Source organism: Corvus moneduloides, chromosome 2 (assembly GCF_009650955.1).
Source record: "Corvus moneduloides isolate bCorMon1 chromosome 2, bCorMon1.pri, whole genome shotgun sequence".
Lineage (NCBI taxonomy): Eukaryota > Metazoa > Chordata > Aves > Passeriformes > Corvidae > Corvus > Corvus moneduloides.
The window spans coordinates 35272670-35290845 of record NC_045477.1 but is presented as its reverse complement, the minus strand read 5'-3'; the positions used below and the strand labels follow the sequence as shown (position 1 = coordinate 35290845).

At 38.6% G+C, this 18176-nt stretch overlaps 1 protein-coding gene across 30 annotated transcripts in view; it reads right to left on the bottom strand.

The window, feature by feature from the left end:
* Positions 1–18176, bottom strand: part of DLG2 (discs large MAGUK scaffold protein 2) — a 1001432-nt gene that overhangs the window by 103849 nt on the left and 879407 nt on the right. Inside the window, exon 1 of one of the 30 annotated variants that reach the window (XM_032099092.1) lies at positions 13114–13426. The exons of 28 other annotated variants lie outside the window; for them this stretch is intronic. The gene's annotated coding sequence lies outside the window, so the exon portion shown is untranslated. Of the gene's footprint in view, positions 1–42; positions 222–13113; positions 13427–18176 lie in introns of those variants that run through there. One more of the 30 variants, XM_032099094.1, reaches the window with a different exon arrangement.

Genomic DNA, 18176 nt, shown 5'->3' with positions numbered 1-18176 from the left:
AGACTTCTCAAAGCAATAATAATAATAGTAATAATTACTCACATATCTCTCTGACACCAGGATGCTGAAGTTGAATCTATTCTGAGAATTGTAAGACTTCTTATCTTGTGACTTCTACCTCAGCTCCTTCATCTTCAAAAGCCTCTCTCACCCCTATCAACCTTTTCTAGTTTCTGCTACAGTTTAAATATAATTCAGTGAAGGACCTATATCAGAGACTATTCTCTTTTCTCCCCTCATCTTTCTCCATTTCTTTGCTATCTAATTATACCAACAGTGTGGAATAGTCTCTCACAATTACCCTGTTTTCATGTAGCTGGTACTAGCTCTAAGACTGCTGTTGAAGCTCGTTCATGTATACACATATCTTTTTGTTTATTCATTTCTAGTGCTTGCATAACCTAAATTTCTAAGGCAAGTAACCTGAAAAAAAGGATTATGAAATACTCTGAAGAGAAACCATTGCAAATGTGACAGCTGCTAAGAATCACTATGACTTTCCTATTCCTCCTTCCCCTAGAGGTTACTATTGTTGCTGGCTGAGGAAACAGCTGTAGCCTGCTCACGAAGGGCAGAAAAGGCCTGGAGAAGACAGATTTGACCTTTGGCAGTTTGATGTCTTGGTGGAAAGCTTGTCAACCTTATTTACATTTTAATTTGCATGCCAGCCTCTACAATGTTTTATATTCATATTCTGCTTTAAAGTATCTCCTTGACTATAATCACAACGACCTTTACTTGTCTTCTCCCATTACCCTCTGGGCTGCGGTCCCTGCTCACTGGGCTATTCAGGGCCTAGCAGCAAGAAATGTCAGGCTAAGCATGACATTTATCCAAACAGCTGGCTGCTTGTAAGGTAGACTTTTCTTACTTTTTAAAAAAATTATTATTTCCTGTAGGAGATTAAAGGGCAGTGTGGGCAATGGTCACATCATGCTTAAGGAGAGTGGTGAGGGAAAATCCCTTTCCTGTAAGACTGGAGCCAAACTGGCAATGTGCATCACCTGACAGTGGCTACCCTTGGGAGCACAGAAGGCAGGAGGGATGAAATCGGGCAGTGACTGATTACTATTGACATTATTTTTACCAACAGACTGACAACAGGACTTGGCAGGATTATGCTCCTGGCTAGTTAAGAGAAGCATTGCCATAAAATGCCCTGCTCCAAATAAATCAGAGCACAGGCACAGAAGTACCGTGCATGCATTAGCCCCCAGCCTGCCAAGCTGCTACAAAAATGCATACTTTTTCTTACACTCAAAATAATGCCAGTTGAAAACATACACAGATTATTCAAGGTTTTATGAACACTCTGTGGCACCTTTCAGTCATTACAGAAAAGACTTTAGCGAATATATTTTAATCAAGTAAAGCTTTCAAAGCTGCTGAAGTATCCCTGGCATAGAGAGTGGTGGTTTTGTTGTTACAGTCTAATCCTGACTTTCTGATGAATTCACCACGTCAGGATTTCCAATTACAGAAGCATCCTCTTCTCAGAGTTACAGAGAACACTTCTGGGGATACGGATATCATAAATAATTTCAAACTCCATACCGTCTACATTTCTGATTAATTTTGATAAACATTTACATATTAAAAAATGTTTGTACCCTGTGACTATGAACAGACACTGTAAGAACGATGCCAAGCTGGGCTGTACTGCTCAGGGTTAAATGAAATACCATATCTGGGGTGAAGGAGGATTTTATTTTCCTAGGTCAGATTGCAGGGACAGTAACACTGGGCTTCTGTTATACATCTGCTTTCTGGGACTATCTCCGAATTTTATTAACATGTTCCACAGTATCATAGGGAACCTGATTTCCCTTTCTCTTGAGTATCTACTTCAATGCATCATTACAGAATCTCTAATTAAATAAACAGCACCAAGCCCGAGTTGGTGTTTGCTAGTTTTTCCAAAGAAATAAATGGGAAGATTATCAGGGCAACATCTGGACTTTCACAGTTCAAGAGTTAATTTGAAGTGCTTTGCTGTCACTGGTGCAGCCTTATTAAAGCAGTGGTGAAGAAGGTTAATACATTACATATTTGTGTGGACAAATGTAGACAGCAACATTTCTTCATTTCAAGGCACAAAAAAGTCCTGTGCAAGTTAATTCTGAATCCTGCATCTCCTCAAACCTGTAGATGCAAACTGACTATATTGGCACTGGTCCTTTCTGTTCTGTAAGACAGAATGTGGCCATGACAAGAAAAAAGAAGCTATTTAGTTTTTATTTGTTTTTGACTGTTCTGAGTGCTTGACTGGTCTACTTATCCCAGGCCAGGCACTCTTTATCACAGAGATCTGTCACTGCAAGCTGTGCTAGTTTTATCAGGGGTAGAGCTAATTTTCTTCATGGTAGCTGGTATGGGACTATGGTTTGAATTTTTGTTGGCAACAGCATTGATAATACAGGAGTGTTTTCATTACTGCTGAGCAGGGCTTGCACAGAGTCAAGTCCTCTGCTGCTTCTCACCCAAGTCCAACAGTGAGGAGCCTGGGGGTGCACAAGGAGTCAGGAGGGGACACAGCTGGGACAGCCGACCCACCTGACCCAAGGGATATCCCAATCTATCAGCATGTAAAGCTCTGGGGAGGAGAAGAAGAAATAGAAGAACATTCATACTGAGAGATGGTGTTTGCCTTCCCAAGTCCCTGTTGGCTTGATGGAGCCCTGCTGTCCTGGGGATGGCTGAACACCTCCCTGCCCATGGAAAGTGATTAATGAATTCCTTGGTTTGCTTTGCTTTTGCTTTACCTATAAAACTGTCATTATCTCAACCCAACAGTTGTCTCCCTTTTACCCTTCTAATTCTCTCCCCATCACACTGTGGGGCCGTGAGTGGGAAGTTGCACTGGACTGATTTGCAGCTGGGGTTAAACCATGACACAACATCAAGGAATATGGATCCCCAATTCTGTAATTGCTGGTGGATGACACCATACCATCAGTCTGTAATTTCAGTGCTGGCAGCTTCTGTCAACCTCTATTAAGCTTGATTTGCCACAAATAGTTACCCTGAGTAAAGAGTGCTGACCTAAGAGCACAATCTGGTCTGGATACATGGTGACTGAGATTGAGGACCTGGGAAAGAAGGGGCCACATTTCTGTGCTGATGTCCCTATTCTAAGCTTTGTCATTCTTCATCACAGTTTTGCGACACAGTTTCACCAGCATGGACAATGTCAAAAGAAATAAAAAATTCTGCAAGGGCTGTGATATACTGCCTACAGCTGAAAAGAAACCAAACTTTCTTTTGAGATCCAGGATCAAAGGACCTGGTAAACGTCAGTTGGATGGTACTTCTGTCATGTTACAAGACTTGATGCAGTAAGTACAGGAGAACAAGTTCTGCAACAGATCAGAGCCAATTATCAAAGTAATCCCATTTGGCCATAAAAATATCTAGTCATTTAATACTGCTAAACCTTGTTTGTAATCACAAAACTTAATGAGAACAACTTACACTGAAAGGAAAGAAGGGAAATCTCTGGAGTAGAAAGGCTGCTAAAGAGGATGCTAACAAATGCAAGCAAATTTGAGGTTTTAACTTCTTTTATATAGGCCATACTCTATTCATAGAGGATTTTTCTTTAATCAGTCAATCCAATGCTGAAGCCAGCTACAAGATTATGAAAGCACACTTTTTTTCACACTCTGTGCCATGTAGGCAAGTCTCCCAATTAAGAAAAGGTTTCTTTTGTTTGCATGAGATTCTGTTTAATTTCCGGCAGGCAGATTCAGAAATAATTACCATCTATATAGAAGGATGAATAACAGTCAAACCTAGAATTCTCATTACCCACCAGAATTTCAAAGGGAACTTAACTTCTAAGAAAGCATTTGGCAGGTGTGAACAAAAGGGAAAAGGTATTGGACAAAAGCAGCGTTGTCTAATTTAAATTCTGAACAACATGGATGATATTTAGTAATGTCCAGGACCTCACATCTGTGAAGAGCCTGAAGAGTACTCTCAGAATACTGAGAAGGATTCACACGTCTTTTGAGAAGTCTGGCTCCTCCTTGTCATATTGAAGGCATATTGGAGGTCATACCTCAAACGCTAGGGAATGGTTTGGTCAAGTGGGGACAGTAGTGCCATACGTAAAAGATTTTAGCCAGTTTACATTCCTGATGGAGGGCTGTAAAGAAGAAGGCTCTCAGTGGTTCCCAGCAGTAGGACAGGAGGCACTGGGCACAAACTGAAATACAGAAAATTCCATTTAAACATTAGAAAACCTTTTTTTCTATTCTAAGGACGACTGGATAGAGGAACAGGTTTTCCAGAGTTATAGAGATATTAAAAACTTGACGCTACATGACTTTGAGCAACCTGCCTTTGTTGATCCTACTAGAGTGGCTGGCATTGGAACAGATTATCCAGCTACCTTCCAGCCTTTACTATTCTGTGGTTTTGTGAAGCAATAGTTCTAATTTCCTGTAGTTATACAAATGTAACATACAAGCAAAGCTCTTTCTCCTCTTATGCTTAGAAGCACAGAGCTGGTAAAACTCACTGGCAAGATAATGTATGGTTCACGACTTTGGCCCTTTAGAATGCAAAGATTATTAGAATAAATAAAATATCACACTTAGCTGTATTAATGTCCCCTGGCTCACATTGTTCTACCTGGTGACAATGCTATTGAACAACTGGGTACAGCAATATAAAGGTTTAATATCTGGCTATATTTAATATTGAACCCTGATATAGGCAGTGCCCACCATGGCTGCAGGTCTGTCAGCATTTTCAAAGTTTTATAACAGCCATAAAAACTCATGGAGTATAGAAATGAGTCAACCAGTACTTATAATTGCTGGCATTTAGCACCAGAGACGATGACTAAGAATCTATATTTGAAATACCTGGAGTTGGTGGAGTCCAAGTACAAATCCTAGGGAAGATAACTAAGCACTATATTTTTGTGAATTAAATGCATTGAAATGTGTGCAGCTTATAGAACTTTTAGGTGAGTGCTTAAAATCACATTTATTCACACACACACTACAAACGTATTTGGTTATCATACAAAATGAATACTGTTTTGATTTGGTTTTCCCCTAATACAGAATATTGCCATGTTTGGCATTCATCTTCCTGCCCTTTCATCAGCAGAGGTGGCTGCATTTCACATTTCAGAAAAAATGTTTAGGGAATTCCCTGGGGCATAATTTTCAGTGGCAGATGCCACGTATCTCATGTGCTCAAATACAGTTTGACAGCATGCAAGTGGTCTTTCCTTTCTGCATTAACCAACCTCACAAAAAAATTAAGTTGAAACAAAAATTCAGCGAGTTAGTGTCACAATGTCTGAAATGTTTCTCTGAGAAGGAGGTTCACTAAAAAAATAGATGTCCCAAGATTATACATTAAATTTATTTTTATATGGCAGTTTATGTAATTCATCTGAAAGAGAGTGGATCTCACAAATCCCATGCTAACATAATTTACAATTATCCAAAAGAATCCTGATGTGTTTCACAGACTGCAGTACAAACTCCATATATCAATGGTATCCACCTCAAGGGTGTCAGTCACAATTACAGAAGTGCTGCAAGTAAATCAAAGGACAGCACAGTGGCTAAATTAAAATCATGCTTGACCTTCAGGCTGAGCAGATTAATTTAACTACAACTTTGTCTGAAAGACCTTCAGATAGTTTGAGTCACAGTCAGCAAGAGTCATATCCACCAGAAGACGAAAGGCTGAGTCAGGCCTCACAGATGTTAACCAGAGGTTAAGGCACACGTTAATTACGTTTGTGTTCTCAGGCTGGTCTTTGAGTTACAGGTTTTTAGTTATATGCAAATGGTGGAAGAAAAATCCCAATCAGGCTCTGGATGTTTCCACATCAGGGCTTAGACGTTTACAGTTTCCACTTTACCAAATTCAGTGAATGACTTCAATATTTGAATTCAAGTTATTCACTTGCATATTAAACTCAAATATCTAAATTTTTTTTGCTGGGGAAACCAGTAGATTAAATATGTTTCTTCACCACATAAGCAACTTTTTAATCTAAATGCAATTTGCCAGTAGGGATGCCATTTTTCAGCACAGATATTCAAACATTAATTCTTCTGGCCCCTCTTTTCTCCCTCCCTCAAATGACAGTTTTGGACAACTGACGTTTTTCAGCAGTATCTACCTACGGCTTTATTTTTTGATTTATTTTTTTCCCCCTATTGATCTCTGCTTTTAACACATACTTATGTTTAGGGATATAAGCCTGAAAAAAATTTGACATATTTCTGGTATTTTGAACCTTGCATTGACATAAAATATCACTTATATTTTACCTTCATGTATACTTTAAAAATAAGTACACCAAAATTCACCAGAATCTAGGATGGTAATGAGGTGTGGTAACCTAACACTGGGGAAAGGTATAAGGAGTAAAAGAAAGGCAGAAGATTAAAGTGTTATTATTGCATGATTCACAAGAAAACATACCAGCTAGCTGATTAATTTGAAGTAAAACAAGTATTTGTAATTTTTTTTCTCATGTTTCAAACCTTAAAAACACCTCCTATGATAAATGCAAATCAATAATTCTTGATCAAACATATTTTAAGATTTAGTTGACAGGTCTACAGACAACTTCTATAGACTAAGCTTGTTTCTTCTTCTATTAAACAAGCATGCCAAAAATAAACTGAAACAGAAAATTTCAGTGTTTCAGTCTTGATAAGTTTAGCTTCTTCTTTGGCCAGTGACCAATCAACATTTTATATTAAATATCTCAAAAAACTGAGGAAAAATGTTGGATTTCAAGTCTTATGAATAGTGTAGGGCAAAAGCTGGACTAGTTTATGATTGGTGTATAAACCTGAACTAAAATTTACAGATGCAGTTCACAGTAATTCCACTGGAAAAACGCATAAAAAGATGTAGTCCTTCCTGCTTTCTGTCCTCTAGCACTTGCACTTTTCCTGTTTCAGATCCCTGCATTCAATATCTATGCACTGAAATGAATTTAATAAAAACAGAGAAGAATTTATTTGCATCTCTGAAAAGATGGGAGAAAGCCGAATATGAGTGTTTTTATTTCAGGGGTCAGGTGTCAGTAGCAAGACATGAAAGAGTGAAAACCAAGGAAAGAGATTTGAGTGCAAAATATTTGCACCACATTACCTTAAAAGACCAACATGTAATTGCTGCCATAAAAATATCCAAGTTTCTCTGTAAAGCTGTTTCAGGAGACTTGTACAACTAGGTCAGTCTACCATTACAATTCAAAGGTAATAAGATTTGAACAGAAATAGAAGAAATCAAACATGAACAGGAAACGTTTAAAGTGCATTCAGTATTACAGAACACTTTCTTTAATTCAAATAAGAACATTTTAGAATATCTACAGAAAATTTTATGGTTCTTATCTAATAAATTGCAAAGAAATGTGAAATGAAATTAATTCACACCTGGAAAACCTGTTTTGAACGGAGTAGTGCTATTTTTCCCTCCTCTCAAACTTGTTTCTCTGCTGGATGGATACATTTCACTGAAGTATTTAACAGTTGTGGTACTACCTCAAAGAGAAGAAATACAGACCACTACAGGTAACAGCTGCGTTCCACCTAAGGCCACCTACTAATAATTTTGTTTTGTATTTCTGGACTACAGCCCAACCCAAAGCCAGCAGCAGCCAGTGTGCACTGTCATTTTCCTATGGAATACCTACCAGAAACATCTACCTGAGAAGGGCAAGGATAGTCCATGGAACACTGAGAGCAGGTGATGATTTTGCCTATTATCACTTTTCTATCTGGAATAATATATTCCTTTCACAAAGAATATTTTGGTAGTGAGGGACAAAGATCTACTCCTATAAACAAACTGAGATTAACAGTACTGAAAATAAAACCAGAATAAAATACCATTTACATGAAAAGTACTCTACACTGTATTTATGTTTATACCTTCTTAAAACCTGTAAGTAGATTTTTTGAAAGAAAGCAGAGATTTTCTTTAGTGAGTGATATTTAATTACTTAACTTAGATACCACTAGTGTTACTAGCTGCTGTGGATATTTTTTTCTGCTTGGGGAACACAGTACTGAATGCAGCAAAAGCTTCTGAGAGTACAATTTCCTTAAAATGTAGAAATAAATAGTAATAGAAAGAAGAAACAAAACAAACACCCCCCCCCCCCCCCAGCAAAGAGAACATACTAGCCTGCCTGGCTTGCTCACTCATTCAGTTTCAGCATGTGGCTGCACACAACACAGTTCAATCAGTTCTTTATTGTTTTATAATGTTAAAGATTATTACCACAATGCACAAAAGGCGTAATAGTGGGTTCTTAAATTATCATTTGCTTAGCTCAAATGCCTCTGCACTAACCCCTGTCCTTAGAACCCAGCACAAACAGTACTGCAATTCATGCTTACAGAGTGGTGGGCTTGTGCTGTCTCCTGAACGGGACACATCTCCTCAGGAGTACAGGAATGAATTAGAAGGGACACCCCATGTCTCACTCTGTCACTTTGCAGGTTTTCAAACACAACACACTGACTAGTGTGATGTAAAGATGACATTAACTCTCAGGATTTAAAAAACTCTTGTCAATCCAGATTACTCTCCTGCCTGGTTAAAATAATAGGAGATTTCTGCTAACACTACAAAAGTATTCTGGGAATGAGGACTCCATCTGCAGTTTTACCAGGCTGACTTTTGAGTGAGCACATTGGTAATTCCCACGTGGAAAGCTGTTGATGCCATAAGCATTTCCCTGTAGTACAAAATAAAATTTGTATATTAATATTAAGCTTTAGGCCACCAACCACTAATTAGAGCTTTGCACAGGACAGAAGAGAGTATACCACTATTCAGACAACAAATGAATCTGCTGCAGAGGGGCATCACTCCTGTTGGCTTACTGCGAGTGGAATGACAAATGCTCTCCATCTTCCACAGATCTTTTTTTTTTCTACACGTGGTCATGATATGAAAAATATGAAAAGTGTTCACCTAGAGGAATGCACAGGGACTTCCAGTGCAGCTTTCTTGGGACATATATCCAAGTCCTGCCTGCAGGACTCAAAGCTGTAGGGCCTTTACCAGAGATGATCCTGGATGTGAGTCGAATCCTACACCTCTCTTTATGGACAGCTTCTCCATAGGTTGTAACTACCCTGTAGCAGAGACACGGCTCTAGGAACCGGCACCCTTCTGACATGCACGCCCCCTGAAAACATGGAAAAACTCCACTGAAAGCTGACATGAGATTGGAAAGAACTCTTGATGAATACTTTTCATGTTTTTGATCATCTAGACTACATTAAACACCATGCAGAAAACAGATAATTTGTATCACTTTATTTCATTGACATCTCACTCCTACTGAGTTCTGGTGCTGAATTCTCCAGAACCAGCTCTACTACCCTGGAGCACACACTTTTCACCTGTGAGGTTTCAAGGACTGACAGATCTGCTTGTCATTTTAACCATCTGGAAGCAAGGAAGCTGCTTTAATTTTATTTTATTTTTTTTTTTTTCTCCAGCAAAGACTACTTACACTAAGTTCCTTTTTTTTCGCTCTTTTTAAAAATAATAGCATAATGCATCCGGATGCCAAGAAACCAGGAGCCACTAAACAAACCAAGCACTTGAATCCACAAAACCCCTGAACTTAGCATTTATGAGATATATTTTGCTTACAAGTGAACTTTTCATGGGTTTAATAACTTGAATATCCCCATCCTGCTTGTACAATCATGTAAAACCTAACCAAAATCTCTTCTGCAGGATTAGACATTTACATGTATTTCACTCACAGCACAAAGAACCGACCAACATCAAAGGGCATGCTGTGTTTATGAACAAGCTCTCTCTCTGCTCCAGTTGCCAAATTTATTCCTGTAATGCACTGAGTGTTTGATAGTCCTTTAAAATGGAGTTTCTCTACCTAGTTTTCTGGATATACAAAAACCTCTACTGCTTTCCATTGACACATTGTCATCCTTTACTATGTTCTATCTCTTCCCTTCCATAAAGTTACATTTGCTATTTCCAACACTGAGGATGCTACATGTCTAACCTATCATTTCACCCATTTTTCCACTGAAGGCCCTATCCCTGAAAGCACACCATTATGATTGCCAGTGTCTGTTCAGCTTTGTTTCACACCCATATTGAATACTGAATTCAAACCTGAGAATTCTTAAAAATAGCATACAGTGTCACTTTATCAGTCTCTTCAATAAAAAGTAAGAGAGTTAATATATAGTTAAGAGCTTTCAATTCTATGCATTAGATATTTCTGTGCTCAAGACTCAGTAGTATAAATGTATTGCTCTATTTAAAATCATAGTTTGTGTAGTGCTTGAAAGAGCCAAATAGAAGTGTATCAGACACACAAACTTGTGAGTTTACACGCCCCTGCTGCCATCTCCAATCACTTCTTGCACAAAGAGCACGGTCACACAAATACACAGTCACACATTAGCTACATTTAGTGCAAACCAAAAAATAACTCTCCAAGAACAAATGCTGGCTTATCCAATAATCTATTTTGTCAAAAATGACCCCAAGCTGCCATGGGACTTCCCAGCAAACCTGAAGGTCAGTAAACAGGAGGTGTTTTAAACCAAAGAAAGAAGATTAAAAGATCAATTCTTGAGCTAAGGACTTTTATTCAAGATATTTTATCTGGGCATCTATATTTTATACAAAAGATACTGCGAACACAGGTGCCTTGTTTGGTTTCATCTGTAACCAAAAGGCAAAAGTAGAGAAAGATTCCTCTTGGAGAGTGGATTTCTGCTACCTGAGAGTGCTATGCATCTATCCTAAAACATTACCTCTATTCAGAAATGGACAGGAAGCCAACACACTCCTGGAGTTGTGGGGCAGAGTGTTTCCGGCAGGATATAGCACTAACAACAGGGATGGCTGTTTCCCGGACCAGCCCTAAGGGCATTTAAGACACAGCACTCCATGGGGAGCACTGCTGTCACTTACTGCCAGGTGGGAGGCATGGATCACAGTACCAAACTAATATCCAGATAAAACATCTGCGTCCTCCAGATCAAGATGATGTAAAATACAATTCTTAGTCACTGCTGTTTTTCCTTCAGCATCCCTCCTGGATTATGACCACAAAGGAGCAATAGGCATGCACGCAGGATAAAATGGGATTTTTGCCACATCCTCTGGCTATTTTCCTTGGAGTGAACTTTGAGAAGCTGGTCTCATCTGTGCCCAAGCCTCCATACCACTGCGTGGAGACTGAACTAGTTGTCAGCTTAATTCATTGTGTAATAACAAATATCGAGTCTGGATCTCTGGTTCCCACAAGAGCCCATATGCCCATATCATAACTTTCTCCTTTTAGGGTTGCTTTTCCTGTCCTAATTTATACTTCCTAAGTTACAGTACATACATTTACATGGTTAATGTTCGTATTGCTGAGATTACACCATTGTGATGCATGCAATATAAATGCCTAGACAGATGGATGCAGTATCACAGATTTCTGAAAGGAGGAGAACTTGCAAAGCCAGAAGCTCACACTTCAAGAAACCCATTTGCTGGCACAGGGGTCACTGAAAATAGATCTGAATGCTTAAAAAGCAGTGCAATACTCTTAAATAAAGTACTGCTGACAAAGGTATACTCTCTTTCCTAGAAATAGGCTCTAGTCTGTTAGGCTGCTAGGAAATAATCATCTCAAAAAATTCTGATTATTTCAAGTTTATAATTTATAAAGATTAAGTGCAAATCTGCTTGGCAAAGGAAGTCAATAGCAAAGGCCACTTTGCCAATAGCCTTTCTCTTTAAATAAAAAGTGATACTAAAATGAGACACCTTATTTATTAAACCAGGATCAGTCCGGCAGCTTTGATGCTTCACATAAAACTCACCGAACAAATTATTTCTAAGTGAGAAGTCACAATACAAGTCTAAATCACTCCAGAGTAAACAATTTGGACTGATACCAGGTGAGAGGTCTCTGGGAGAGAGTGTCTCTCTCCAACTATTAATAATATAGCAATAAGACAACAGGTGCTGTTCTGCCAAGCTCTCTTGATATTTGGATACAACAAACTTGCTTCTCCAACCCACAGAGAACAAAAAAACAACCCCAAAGCCGGTACAACAAGACAGAAGCAAGGACTATAATACTGCTACTGATAAAAGAAAAAGTAAAATTGTTACTCGTGACCACTTGCCTCTCCTGAGGAGACATATAGGTATTGTATGGCAGTCTTAATATTTCAGTTTCATAAATTCTGCTTTTCAATTCCTTTCTGACTGAAACAACAAAAAAATTGCAGGCTTACTGATCTTTAAAGGTTACTGGCAAGACAACGTCGACATATTAATGGAGCTTGCTTGAAAAGATACAGAGGTCAAAAAGAAGCAAGTGATAATTAGAGCAAAGAATCTAAAGCTGGTGAAATTCAAAAAGTCATGCAGACACTATAGGAAATATACCTTCTCTGTCTAGCTGTGCTACAGCATGCTTCCACAGTTTGTTTCAAAGTCTCCCTTTGCCTTTCATCTTACACATATTTCAGCACTGTTGTTATGCAAGATGGGGAATCATTCATTTTAATGTGATACTAAGCATATTACCACAAAACCAGAAAGAAGCTACCGTTTTACTGATTATCTAATTAAAAAGCTCTACAATTCAAATTCTTTGCAGCCCCTCACTCCACACAAAAGATTTAATGCTGCATCTGAAAAGCCACATGTACAAAAAAGCAAAGAATTTGTAAATGCTTCTGATATTTGCTTATTCTTTTCCTTCCTCTTGTTACAAAAGCCACAGCTATCACTCTCTTTAAGCACTAATAAAAGCAATTTAATGACAGGTAGATTTGCTGGTTTGTAGCTTCTTTGAACCCCCAACACACTCACTAAAGGAAAGTAACTTTAGCTAGGAAAGAGATCCTCACAGCACGATGGTGAATAATTCATCATTGCATTTTTCTTTTCATCTCATTTTGTGCCAGTAACGTACACAACTGAAAATATTGCAAAATCTAAAAACAACCACAGACAAGGACTTCCAGCAGCAAAATACACATAAAACTAGCAGGCAGGTTTCCCCAGCTTATATAATAACAGCTTTAGCTCGACAGAACCCCCATCACTCACCGAGGACTGAATTCACTTGAACAAAAGCGGAGCCCAGTCACCAAATGCAGCTTTGCAGGACTCTCAATGCAAGATGCTCCTGTCTGCTGTTCGGTTCACACTTGCCTTTATAACTAAGCCAACCAACAACATTCAGTTGCTGAACCTGATGAATTATAAAACGGTAGCTCCCAGACTCTCATATTTTACATCACAGGGGGTGGTCATCCAGCATACACACTGCCTGTGTACATATATTCTGCTATAACTCATCCTGATAAACACATCAGTGCTGGCAGCAGTGACAGTAATTGGTGCTCAGGATGTACAAGCACAAACCAATAGAGCACACTCCCACCTTCTGCTCTGTGCGACATCCCTACCTGTCAATCACTGCACCTTGTTAAGGTGGAATGATCAACTGCTCTTGCGGGAGAGGCAAAACTCAGAGAAGAAACCATCTACCAATACAAATTCTTCACTTAAACATCTCTTAATGCAGTAGTAAATGTAGCTGCAATGTCCTCTAGGTAACAATTTTCATGATTTTTTAAAAAGAATCTTCATAAAATCTTCCCTTCTTAAAGACACAGTTCTCGTTTGGAGACTAACACAGGGTTTGTTACTTTACTATCATGAATGGAAATTATTCAGGCAAATTCCAGGGACATTAGCACGGATAACCTAAAAGCATTACTCCAGACAGAATGACTGTTAAAAGCAATATACTTGTTAGGTGCAATTCTGCGCCCATTTTAAAATCCTAAAAATGCTGAAAGGTTTTAAGAACATCCTCTAAATTGTAAAGATGTATTTGTAATGCTCTTCACTTCTCTAATGCTTTATTTTTCCCATATGCTTGCATAATTTTCAAAGTTAATGTATAGGTACAAAATAACAGAATCAAACACCTAAAGCTTACTCATTAATCCAATCAATTAAACCAAACATTTTCAAATGGGATTAATTACAGCAATAACAATCACAGTTGTTGCACATGCCACAAATTAACACTCACAATCAGCCCCTAACAAGCAAAACTGGTTATGGTAATGGTGAAACACAGTCAGGGATCAGCCACTGGAAAGGGGTTTGTATGGCAATTTTTTACGAGGGAGCAGAAGTTGCTCTTTCAGAGTTGAGCTCCAGGAATTTTGTCAGTTTTACAAAACTCACGGCTATTTGTGCGAGTGCAGAGTGGGAATAAACACTTTATTCAAGAGGATTTTCTATTTCTACATCACTGGTGATGATTCTCAGAGGGTTCCACTTGGAACCTGAACACCGGATCCAGCTCCTTTCATTTCCCATGCCTGTAAAACTCCTGTAAAACAGTTTTTGGTGCCATGAAGAAATGTTGTGCTTGGGAAGGTGAGCACAGTTGTGTGAGCGGTTGTGCATTGCCTGGATGCTTTTCCACGAACAACTGGGCTGAGGAATGCAAATGAAGCCTGCGCCAGCAGCCCCAGGCAGAAACCCAACCCTTCTCACCATCTGGACCGACTGATGTGCGTCACAATGTGGGAACAGGGTGTTGCATTTCATGCACAGCAAAAGCTAGTCCTATATATATATCTATCTATCTATATCCCTTTCCTCCTGTTCTCAGCTATTTGTTCCACCCCATTCCTCATTTGTCTCTTTGTGTTCAGCACCTTTACTATCTGAGAAAAAAAATCACTCAAGGCCAGAGGCATGAACAGTGTTTCTGCATGTGCTGCTGGCTCTTACTATAGCAGCCTGTCTGAAAGAAAAGCCCTCTAGAGTTGGGTGGCAGAATGTAGAGGAGACACATCAGGATTTAATCAGAGTAACAGTTTTGATGTCTCTGTCTTTCTCAGAGGAAAGGACAGCTGAGATCCAATAATTGGATTCTCCAGCGACGCTGACCGAGAATAATCCAATATGGGCAGAAAATATTCCAAATGATAAGCCCTGGCTCATTAAGAAGCAGGGGAAAAAAAAAAAAAAGTGTGTTACTGGATTTGGCTTTTAGACCCAAATTCTCTTCTCAGGGGTTTACATATTTCACGTGCATATCATGGAGGTTCCCTAAAATGTCCTGATTACAACAGTTTGTTGTCTTGTGCACTAATTAGGTTTTTTTGACCTATTTTTTATAAGAGACAGTTTCAAACCATATGTGCCAGAATGCCCTATTTTCCTTTTTGTTTTGTCTTAACCATTCAGACTCTAAGAGGCTTCCCAAGGATTGGTGTAAACATGACACTGCCTTATAACAATTTGCTGCCGCATGAATAAGACACAAGCAATGCATGGTTGAATGTCCTTGACCAACATAACACTCACACTAAAATTCAGCTCCCATTTACTGAAGAAAATGTTTGTAAAAGTGACCAATATCTCACTAATGTAAGCCACAGCAATATTTCATAGCTGTGTGTAGGTGGCATGCATAAACCACAGTCTGTGGTATTACATAAGAGCCACAGTTTTAAGAAAAATTGCTACCCTGTTTCACACTTGCAATTTTTAATTAGTTTTCCTGGCTTCCATGTTACCTTTCCATGGGTAATACAGCTGATACTGCAGTAACAGTCACCAATGTGGTGCTCTGTAAAAGTGCTACCTTCAAGGTGATTTGATACGCTCAACACACAACCCATGTCCTTGGGGCTCTGTTCTTACACTCCGATACAGAATGTGAGATTTCACATTCAAACATACTCCAGTGACAGGTGTGTGAAAATCCCATATGGCTGCCAGATTTCTTTATACCTACATATATATATATAGAGTATGTTTTTTTTAAGGCATTTGTAACAAACACATTTGGTATTGACTCTGATGTTCTTCACTTCAAGCTGCAAAATAGAAACGATCTAAAAATGAAAAAAAACCAAAAAACAAAAAAAAAAACCCCAAAAAACCCCAACAACAACAACAAAAAAACAAACAAGAAAGAAGTGTTCCCATTTGCTGCCAAAACATTACTTCTTTCTTCCATAATCACATGGACTATATTGACTACACATCATGGATATCTCATTTGCTGTCTCTAAAGCGAGCACACAGATCACTGGGGAAAAATCAGGGCATTCAGCTGGAATAACAAGAGTAGAAGAAGCAAAGGTAAATTCAAATTAAAAAGAACTACAGGCAGGTTTGATATTATCAAGATCACAAATTAGCTAGTACTGTTAACTCACACCTCAATGAAGAAAAACTAGATCTCCAGGATCTCCACAGCGTGGACCTGGAGTTTCTGGTGAAAAAATGTGCACCAACAGAGATAATTTCCAGGCTACACCAGATGGTATGGCTGACCAGTGCTCTGGGTCATAATCCTTGCCATGTAGCCTATGATGCCATCTTGCAAACTAAAGAGGTATTTATACAGTGTCCTGAATTTTGCAATCTTCAATTTCTTTACTGATTTTTTTCCAGACTTACACTGGATACATTTTTACCCTGGATTTACACTCTTTCATCTGATAGCCTTTTGATGGTACTGTCAGAGAGTATCTCTAAAGCAAAGAGCCCAGCAGGGTGTTGAAAAGCTCTGGGCATTTATCAGATAATATCATCCAGAAGAACAGTAATAACAAGAAGCCCAAGCTTTCCAACGATCAGGGGGTGTAAAACCACTTTGTTTCTTACAGGTGTTTTTTCTTTCATCATAGGCTCAACCCACTGCTCTGCCTCAGTCTGCATCACTTTGCAACAGCCCAGTCTATGCTGGGCCCCTAATAGGACAAACAATATCAAGGGCTGCAAGTCACTTTCCACCTTCCTCCCAGCAAAGGCCCTAATTTAGCTCTCCTTCCCTAATCCAGCTAAGCATTACCATGAAATCTGCATGAGTTTAAGTAATTCTGAGATCTACCTTTCTTCAAATCAAAATCAGCTGAGCATAATTGTAAAGGTCTTTTATTACACTTGATAAAGACCCTCCCTAGTTACAGGGAATTTCCCCACCTATACACTCTGAAGGGTAGTAGGGTGAGATAGAATCATCATTTCTTTTGAGTACAGAAATCTATCAAACTTTTAATTCCAGCTGAGACCACAGAGGATTTACAAGTTTCACAAACTACTCCATTGTCTGTGGTCTGAATCCATAATGGGATATTATGAGAATTTATCCTTTTATAAATATACGGTAAAATAGTACACATTGAGTCAGACAGATTCCATTGCTGTAACTTACATACATCCCACACTGCAAAATAAAAAACAGTGACAATCTAAATTAATTTAGTTGCCACAGCAAGGCAATAGAGAAATTAATTTTCTTTCAATGTTGCACAACTGAAACTTCATGTACGAACAGTTTTTAAATCGTTTCAGTTTCCAAGATTAGTCCTTGTAAGTACAAATGAATAAAAGTGTATATTTAGATTAATTAAGAAATTAGCTGGCACAGGGCTTTGAAGATGTAAAGGACTGTACAAGTGCTATTGCTCCAATAATATTTTCCTCTATTACAATACTATCCTTCCTCAAGTGACATCCTTTTTGCTACAAGTGCAGAGTGAAAGCTCAAGTACTCTTTCTGAATGAGGATTGTGTTTGAAAAAATACAGAAAAAAGAGAATTAAAAAGGATATTCAGCTAGGTCTGAATGAACAGATGCCCAAAAGAGCAATTTAAGTTGATCAAGGGCAATGACAAGAAGTTGCTTTGCTAGTTAGGAAGGCTGATCTCTCCTAATGGTGGCTTCATAGTCTTAAGAATATGAATGATCCTGTCAGTAATAAAGAAGAGCAGCTAAAAGGAAGGAAGGCCAGATGGCACTTTCCCTAGAGCCTCTGGAGAGGCTGCCTGGATTTGATTTGATTTGAAAAGCCTTTTATAGCACCCCATGAACCTGGAATAATACAGCAACCCATTAATAAGTCAGTAGATACTATAGGAAGAGTTTGAGATTTCATAAAAATGTTGTTTTTCTGTATGGCTTAGGTTAGTTCAGCTAGTTAAAAGAACTGAGAGACTTGGAGGATGTAGTTCAGAATCCAGAACTAGTTTGTGGTTCTTGTTTTGTTTTCTTATCTTGACTTTCATTTTCCATTGAACGTTGTGTTTCCTTTTGCTGTTCCCTTTTAAATGAGTTAAATTTGTCT